Genomic DNA, 10435 nt, shown 5'->3' on the forward strand with positions numbered 1-10435 from the left:
AGTATTTCAATCTTTATACATTAAAATGGTCTAGTGACATATACGTAGCTTGATTGAGGTAATTTCATTCAAAGATTCACTTTTTAGTTATTAAAACACTCATTGTGACGACAAAGGGAACTCGAATAAGTTTAACTGAAAACTCTCATTTTCTTTCAGAGATTTAATCTTTACACATTAAAATCGTCTGGTGACATAATAGGAACCTTGATTGAGGTATTTTCATTCAAAGATTCAGTCTTACTCATTAAAACACTAATCGGAACGTCAAAGGGAACTTGAATAGATTTAACTCAAAACTCTCATTTTCCTTCAAAGTTTTCATCTTTATACCTTAAGAATGTTAGTGACACAGTAGGTACCTTGATTGAGGTATTTTCTTTCAAAGATTCAATTCTTACTCACTAAAACACTCTTCAGGTCGTTAAGGGGAACTCGAATAAGTTTAACTCACAACTCTCATTCTTTCAAAGATTCAATCTTTATACATGAAATAGATCTAGTGACATAATAGGTACCTTGATTGAGGTAATTCAATATTTCAACCTTTATACATTAAAATGGTCTACTGACATATAGATACTTTGATAAAGGTAATTTCATTCAAAGATTCCAATCATTGCTCATTAAAACACTCTTCGTGACGACAAAGGGAACTCGAATAAGTTTAACTCAAAACTCGCATTTTTTTTCAAAGATTTAATCTTTAAACATCAAAATGGTCTAGTGACATAATAGGTACCTTGATTGAGGTATTTTCATTCAAAGATTCAATCTTTACTCATTAAAACACTCTTCAGGACGTCAAAGGGAACTCGAATAAGTTTAACTCACAACCCTCCTTTTCTTTCGAAGATCCAATCTTGATACATTAAAATGGTCTAGTGACATAATAGGTACCGTGATTGGGGCAATTTCATTCAAGGAATCAATCTTTACTCATTAAAACACTCTTCGTGACGACAAAGGGAACTCGAATAAGTTTAACTCAAAACTCGCATTTTCAATCGAAGATTTAAACTTTGCAAATTAAAATGGTCTACTGACATAATAGGTACCTTGATTGAGGTATTTTCATTCAGAGATTCAATCTTTAGTCATAAAAACATTCTTCGCGACTTCAAAGGGAACTCGAATAAGCTAAATTCTAAACTCTCATTTTCTTTCAAAGATTCAATCTTAATACGTTAAAACGGTCTAGTGACATAATAGGTACCATGATCAGGGTAATTTCTTTCAAAGATTCTATCTTTACTCATTAAAACACTCTTCGTGTCGTCAAAGGGAACTCAAATAATTTTAACTGAAAACTCTCATTTTCTTTCAAAGATTTATTCTTTACACATTGAAATGGGCTAGTGACATAATAGGTACCTTGATTGAGGTATTTTCGTTCGAAGATTCATTCTTTACTCATTAAAACACTCTCCGTGACTTCATAGGGATCTCGAATAAGTTAAACTTAAAACTCTCAGTTTTTTTCAGAGATTGAATCTTCATACATTAGAAAGGTCCAGTGACACAATAGGTGCCTTGATTGAGGTCATTTCATTCAAAGATTCAATCTTTGCTCATTAAAACACTTTCCGTGATGTCAAAGGGAACTCGAATAAGTTGAACTCAAAACTCTCATTTTCTTTCAAAGATTCAATCATTATACAATAAATAGATCTAGTGACACAATAGGTGCCTTGACCCGTGACTTCATAGGGAACTCGAATAAGTTGATCTCAAAACTCTTATTTTCTTTCAAAGATTCAATTTTTACACGTCAAAAAGTTCTAATGACATAATAGGAACCTTGATTAAGGTAATTTCATTCGAAGATTCCATCTTTACTCATTAAAACACTCTTTTGTGACGTCAAAGGGAACTCGAATACGTTTAACTCAAAAACTCTTATTTTCTGTCAAAGAAATCTTTGGACATTCAAATGGTCTAGTAACAAAATAGGTGCCCTTATTGAGGTAGTTTCATTCAAAGATACAATCTTTACTCACTAAAAAACACTCTTCTCAACCTTATTGGGAACTCGAATAAGTTAAACTCAAAGCTCTCATTTTCTTTCAAAGATTCAATCTTTATACATTAAAAAGGTCTACTGACATAATAGGTCCATTGAATGATGTAATGTCATTCAAAGATTCAGTATTTACTCATTAAAACACTCTTCGTGATGTCAAAGGGAACTCGAATAAGTTTAACTCAAAACTCACATTTTCTTTCAAAGACTTAATCTTTATACATTAAAATGGTCTACTGACATAATAGGTACCTTAATTGAGGTATTTTCATTCAAAGATATAATCTTTCATCATTACAAGACTCTTCGGGACGTCAAAGGAACTCTAATAAGCTTAATTCAAAACTCTCATTAAAAAGGTCAAATGACATAATAGGTTCCTTGATTGAGACATTTTAATTCAGAGATTCAATCTTTAGTCATTGAAACAGTCTTTGCGACTTCGCAGGGAACCTGAATATTTTAAACTCAAAACTCTCACTTTCTTACAAAGATTCTATCTTTAGCAGTAAAACCACTCTTCGCGACTTCAAAGGGACCTCGAATATGTTAAACTCAAAAACTCTAACTCTCTTTCAAAGATTCAATATTTCAATCTTTATACATTAAAATGGTCTAGTGACATATACGTAGCTTGATTGAGGTAATTTCATTCAAAGATTCACTTTTTAGTTATTAAAACACTCATTGTGACGACAAAGGGAACTCGAATAAGTTTAACTGAAAACTCTCATTTTCTTTCAGAGATTTAATCTTTACACATTAAAATCGTCTGGTGACATAATAGGAACCTTGATTGAGGTATTTTCATTCAAAGATTCAGTCTTACTCATTAAAACACTAATCGGAACGTCAAAGGGAACTTGAATAGATTTAACTCAAAACTCTCATTTTCCTTCAAAGTTTTCATCTTTATACCTTAAGAATGTTAGTGACACAGTAGGTACCTTGATTGAGGTATTTTCTTTCAAAGATTCAATCCTTACTCACTAAAACACTCTTCAGGTCGTTAAGGGGAACTCGAATAAGTTTAACTCACAACTCTCATTCTTTCAAAGATTCAATCTTTATACATGAAATAGATCTAGTGACATAATAGGTACCTTGATTGAGGTAATTCAATATTTCAACCTTTATACATTAAAATGGTCTACTGACATATAGATACTTTGATAAAGGTAATTTCATTCAAAGATTCCAATCATTGCTCATTAAAACACTCTTCGTGACGACAAAGGGAACTCGAATAAGTTTAACTCAAAACTCGCATTTTTTTTCAAAGATTTAATCTTTAAACATCAAAATGGTCTAGTGACAAAATAGGTACCTTGATTGAGGTATTTTCATTCAAAGATTCAATCTTTACTCATTAAAACACTCTTCAGGACGTCAAAGGGAACTCGAATAAGTTTAACTCACAACCCTCCTTTTCTTTCGAAGATCCAATCGTGATACATTAAAATGGTCTAGTGACATAATAGGTACCGTGATTGGGGCAATTTCATTCAAGGAATCAATCTTTACTCATTAAAACACTCTTCGTGACGACAAAGGGAACTCGAATAAGTTTAACTCAAAACTCGCATTTTCAATTGAAGATTTAAACTTTGCAAATTAAAATGGTCTACTGACATAATAGGTACCTTGATTGAGGTATTTTCATTCAGAGATTCAATCTTTAGTCATAAAAACACTCTTCGCGACTTCAAAGGGAACTCGAATAAGCTAAATTCTAAACTCTCATTTTCTTTCAAAGATTCAATCTTAATACGTTAAAACGGTCTAGTGACATAATAGGTACCATGATCAGGGTAATTTCTTTCAAAGATTCTATCTTTACTCATTAAAACACTCTTCGTGTCGTCAAAGGGAACTCAAATAATTTTAACTGAAAACTCTCATTTTCTTTCAAAGATTTATTCTTTACACATTGAAATGGGCTAGTGACATAATAGGTACCTTGATTGAGGTATTTTCGTTCGAAGATTCATTCTTTACTCATTAAAACACTCTCCGTGACTTCATAGGGATCTCGAATAAGTTAAACTTAAAACTCTCAGTTTTTTTCAGAGATTGAATCTTCATACATTAGAAAGGTCCAGTGACACAATAGGTGCCTTGATTGAGGTCATTTCATTCAAAGATTCAATCTTTGCTCATTAAAACACTTTTCGTGATGTCAAAGGGAACTCGAATAAGTTGAACTCAAAACTCTCATTTTCTTTCAAAGATTCAATCATTATACAATAAATAGATCTAGTGACACAATAGGTGCCTTGACCCGTGACTTCATAGGGAACTCGAATAAGTTGATCTCAAAACTCTTATTTTCTTTCAAAGATTCAATTTTTACACGTTAAAAAGTTCTAATGACATAATAGGAACCTTGATTAAGGTAATTTCATTCGAAGATTCCATCTTTACACATTAAAACACTCTTTTGTGACGTCAGAGGGAACTCGAATACGTTTAACTCAAAAACTCTTATTTCCTGTCAAAGAAATCTTTGGACATTAAAATGGTCTAGTAACAAAATAGGTGCCCTTATTGAGGTAGTTTCATTCAAAGATACAATCTTTACTCACTAAAAAACACTCTTCTCAACCTTATTGGGAACTCGAATAAGTTAAACTCAAAGCTCTCATTTTCTTTCAAAGATTCAATCTTTATACATTAAAAAGGTCTACTGACATAATAGGTCCATTGAATGATGTAATTTCATTCAAAGATTCAGTATTTACTCATTAAAACACTCTTCGTGATGTCAAAGGGAACTCGAATAAGTTTAACTCAAAACTCACATTTTCTTTCAAAGACTTAATCTTTATACATTAAAATGGTCTACTGACATAATAGGTACCTTAATTGAGGTATTTTCATTCAAAGATATAATCTTTCATCATTACAAGACTCTTCGGGACGTCAAAGGAACTCTAATAAGCTTAATTCAAAACTCTCATTAAAAAGGTCAAATGACATAATAGGTTCCTTGATTGAGACATTTTAATTCAGAGATTCAATCTTTAGTCATTGAAACAGTCTTTGCGACTTCGCAGGGAACCTGAATATTTTAAACTCAAAACTCTCACTTTCTTACAAAGATTCTATCTTTAGCAGTAAAACCACTCTTCGCGACTTCAAAGGGACCTCGAATATGTTAAACTCAAAAACTCTAACTCTCTTTCAAAGATTCAATATTTCAATCTTTATACATTAAAATGGTCTAGTGACATATACGTAGCTTGATTGAGGTAAATTCATTCAAAGATTCACTTTTTAGTTATTAAAACACTCATTGTGACGACAAAGGGAACTCGAATAAGTTTAACTTAAAACTCTCATTTTCTTTCAGAGATTTAATCTTTACACATTAAAATCGTCTGGTGACATAATAGGAACCTTGATTGAGGTATTTTCATTCAAAGATTCAGTCTTACTCATTAAAACACTAATCGGAACGTCAAAGGGAACTTGAATAGATTTAACTCAAAACTCTCATTTTCCTTCAAAGTTTTCATCTTTATACCTTAAGAATGTTAGTGACACAGTAGGTACCTTGATTGAGTTATTTTCTTTCAAAGATTCAATCCTTACTCACTAAAACACTCTTCAGGTCGTTAAGGGGAACTCGAATAAGTTTAACTCACAACTCTCATTCTTTCAAAGATTCAATCTTTATACATGAAATAGATCTAGTGACATAATAGGTACCTTGATTGAGGTAATTCAATATTTCAACCTTTATACATTAAAATGGTCTACTGACATATAGATACTTTGATTGAGGTAATTTCATTCAAAGATTCCAATCATTGCTCATTAAAACACTCTTCGTGACGACAAAGGGAACTCGAATAAGTTTAACTCAAAACTCGCATTTTTTTTCAAAGATTTAATCTTTAAACATCAAAATGGTCTAGTGACATAGTAGGTACCTTGATTGAGGTATTTTCATTCAAAGATTCAATCTTACTCATTAAAACACTCTTCAGGACGTCAAAGGGAACTCGAATAAGTTTAACTCACAACCCTCCTTTTCTTTCGAAGATCCAATCTTGATACATTAAAATGGTCTAGTGACATAATAGGTACCGTGATTGGGGCAATTTCATTCAAGGAATCAATCTTTACTCATTAAAACACTCTTCGTGACGACAAAGGGAACTCGAATAAGTTTAACTCAAAACTCACATTTTCAATCGAAGATTTAAACTTTGCAAATTAAAATGGTCTACTGACATAATAGGTACCTTGATTGAGGTATTTTCATTCAGAGATTCAATCTTTAGTCATAAAAACACTCTTCGCGACTTCAAAGGGAACTCGAATAAGCTAAATTCTAAACTCCCATTTTCTTTCAAAGATTCAATCTTAATACGTTAAAACGGTCTAGTGACATAATAGGTACCATGATCAGGGTAATTTCTTTCAAAGATTCTATCTTTACTCATTAAAACACTCTTCGTGTCGTCAAAGGGAACTCAAATAATTTTAACTGAAAACTCTCATTTTCTTTCAAAGATTTATTCTTTACACATTGAAATGGGCTAGTGACATAATAAGTACCTTGATTTAGGTATTTTCGTTCGAAGATTCATTCTTTACTCATTAAAACACTCTCCGTGACTTCATAGGGATCTCGAATAAGTTAAACTTAAAACTCTCAGTTTTTTTCAGAGATTGAATCTTCATACATTAGAAAGGTCCAGTGACACAATAGGTGCCTTGATTGAGGTCATTTCATTCAAAGATTCAATCTTTGCTCATTAAAACACTTTCCGTGATGTCAAAGGGAACTCGAATAAGTTGAACTCAAAACTCTCATTTTCTTTCAAAGATTCAATCATTATACAATAAATAGATCTAGTGACACAATAGGTGCCTTGACCCGTGACTTCATAGGGAACTCGAATAAGTTGATCTCAAAACTCTTATTTTCTTTCAAAGATTCAATTTTTACACGTTAAAAAGTTCTAATGACATAATAGGAACCTTGATTAAGGTAATTTCATTCGAAGATTCCATCTTTACTCATTAAAACACTCTTTTGTGACGTCAAAGGGAACTCGAATACGTTTAACTCAAAAACTCTTATTTTCTGTCAAAGAAATCTTTGGACATTAAAATGGTCTAGTAACAAAATAGGTGCCCTTATTGAGGTAGTTTCATTCAAAGATACAATCTTTACTCACTAAAAAACACTCTTCTCAACCTTATTGGGAACTCGAATAAGTTAAACTCAAAGCTCTCATTTTCTTTCAAAGATTCAATCTTTATACATTAAAAAGGTCTACTGACATAATAGGTCCATTGAATGATGTAATTTCATTCAAAGATTCAGTATTTACTCATTAAAACACTCTTCGTGATGTCAAAGGGAACTCGAATAAGTTTAACTCAAAACTCACATTTTCTTTCAAAGACTTAATCTTTATACATTAAAATGGTCTACTGACATAATAGGTACCTTAATTGAGGTATTTTCATTCAAAGATATAATCTTTCATCATTACAAGACTCTTCGGGACGTCAAAGGAACTCTAATAAGCTTAATTCAAAACTCTCATTAAAAAGGTCAAATGACATAATAGGTTCCTTGATTGAGACATTTTAATTCAGAGATTCAATCTTTAGTCATTGAAACAGTCTTTGCGACTTCGCAGGGAACCTGAATATTTTAAACTCAAAACTCTCACTTTCTTACAAAGATTCTATCTTTAGCAGTAAAACCACTCTTCGCGACTTCAAAGGGACCTCGAATATGTTAAACTCAAAAACTCTAACTCTCTTTCAAAGATTCAGTATTTCAATCTTTATACATTAAAATGGTCTAGTGACATATACGTAGCTTGATTGAGGTAATTTCATTCAAAGATTCACTTTTTAGTTATTAAAACACTCATTGTGACGACAAAGGGAACTCGAATAAGTTTAACTGAAAACTCTCATTTTCTTTCAGAGATTTAATCTTTACACATTAAAATCGTCTGGTGACATAATAGGAACCTTGATTGAGGTATTTTCATTCAAAGATTCAGTCTTACTCATTAAAACACTAATCGGAACGTCAAAGGGAACTTGAATAGATTTAACTCAAAACTCTCATTTTCCTTCAAAGTTTTCATCTTTATACCTTAAGAATGTTAGTGACACAGTAGGTACCTTGATTGAGGTATTTTCTTTCAAAGATTCAATCCTTACTCACTAAAACACTCTTCAGGTCGTTAAGGGGAACTCGAATAAGTTTAACTCACAACTCTCATTCTTTCAAAGATTCAATCTTTATACATGAAATAGATCTAGTGACATAATAGGTACCTTGATTGAGGTAATTCAATATTTCAACCTTTATACATTAAAATGGTCTACTGACATATAGATACTTTGATAAAGGTAATTTCATTCAAAGATTCCAATCATTGCTCATTAAAACACTCTTCGTGACGACAAAGGGAACTCGAATAAGTTTAACTCAAAACTCGCATTTTTTTTCAAAGATTTAATCTTTAAACATCAAAATGGTCTAGTGACATAATAGGTACCTTGATTGAGGTATTTTCTTTCAAAGATTCAATCTTTACTCATTAAAACACTCTTCAGGACGTCAAAGGGAACTCGAATAAGTTTAACTCACAACCCTCCTTTTCTTTCGAAGATCCAATCTTGATACATTAAAATGGTCTAGTGACATAATAGGTACCGTGATTGGGGCAATTTCATTCAAGGAATCAATCTTTACTCATTAAAACACTCTTCGTGACGACAAAGGGAACTCGAATAAGTTTAACTCAAAACTCGCATTTTCAATCGAAGATTTAAACTTTGCAAATTAAAATGGTCTACTGACATAATAGGTACCTTGATTGAGGTATTTTCATTCAGAGATTCAATCTTTAGTCATAAAAACACTCTTCGCGACTTCAAAGGGAACTCGAATAAGCTAAATTCTAAACTCTCATTTTCTTTCAAAGATTCAATCTTAATACGTTAAAACGGTCTAGTGACATAATAGGTACCATGATCAGGGTAATTTCTTTCAAAGATTCTATCTTTACTCATTAAAACACTCTTCGTGTCGTTAAAGGGAACTCAAATAATTTTAACTGAAAACTCTCATTTTCTTTCAAAGATTTATTCTTTACACATTGAAATGGGCTAGTGACATAATAGGTACCTTGATTGAGGTATTTTCGTTCGAAGATTCATTCTTTACTCATTAAAACACTCTCCGTGACTTCATAGGGATCTCGAATAAGTTAAACTTAAAACTCTCAGTTTTTTTCAGAGATTGAATCTTCATACATTAGAAAGGTCCAGTGACACAATAGGTGCCTTGATTGAGGTCATTTCATTCAAAGATTCAATCTTTGCTCATTAAAACACTTTCCGTGATGTCAAAGGGAACTCGAATAAGTTGAACTCAAAACTCTCATTTTCTTTCAAAGATTCAATCATTATACAATAAATAGATCTAGTGACACAATAGGTGCCTTGACCCGTGACTTCATAGGGAACTCGAATAAGTTGATCTCAAAACTCTTATTTTCTTTCAAAGATTCAATTTTTACACGTTAAAAAGTTCTAATGACATAATAGGAACCTTGATTAAGGTAATTTCATTCGAAGATTCCATCTTTACTCATTAAAACACTCTTTTGTGACGTCAAAGGGAGCTCGAATACGTTTAACTCAAAAACTCTTATTTTCTGTCAAAGAAATCTTTGGACATTCAAATGGTCTAGTAACAAAATAGGTGCCCTTATTGAGGTAGTTTCATTCAAAGATACAATCTTTACTCACTAAAAAACACTCTTCTCAACCTTATTGGGAACTCGAATAAGTTAAACTCAAAGCTCTCATTTTCTTTCAAAGATTCAATTTTTATACATTAAAAAGGTCTACTGACATAATAGGTCCATTGAATGATGTAATTTCATTCAAAGATTCAGTATTTACTCATTAAAACACTCTTCGTGATGTCAAAGGGAACTCGAATAAGTTTAACTCAAAACTCACATTTTCTTTCAAAGACTTAATCTTTATACATTAAAATGGTCTACTGACATAATAGGTACCTTAATTGAGGTATTTTCATTCAAAGATATAATCTTTCATCATTACAAGACTCTTCGGGACGTCAAAGGAACTCTAATAAGCTTAATTCAAAACTCTCATTAAAAAGGTCAAATGACATAATAGGTTCCTTGATTGAGACATTTTAATTCAGAGATTCAATCTTTAGTCATTGAAACAGTCTTTGCGACTTCGCAGGGAACCTGAATATTTTAAACTCAAAACTCTCACTTTCTTACAAAGATTCTATCTTTAGCAGTAAAACCACTCTTCGCGACTTCAAAGGGACCTCGAATATGTTAAACTCAAAAACTCTAACTCTCTTTCAAAGATTCAATA

Source organism: Cornus florida, unplaced genomic scaffold (genome assembly GCF_030987335.1).
Source record: "Cornus florida cultivar Cherokee Brave unplaced genomic scaffold, ASM3098733v1 CherokeeBrave_3.0.0_Hap2_Chr07, whole genome shotgun sequence".
Taxonomy (NCBI): Eukaryota; Viridiplantae; Streptophyta; class Magnoliopsida; order Cornales; family Cornaceae; genus Cornus; species Cornus florida.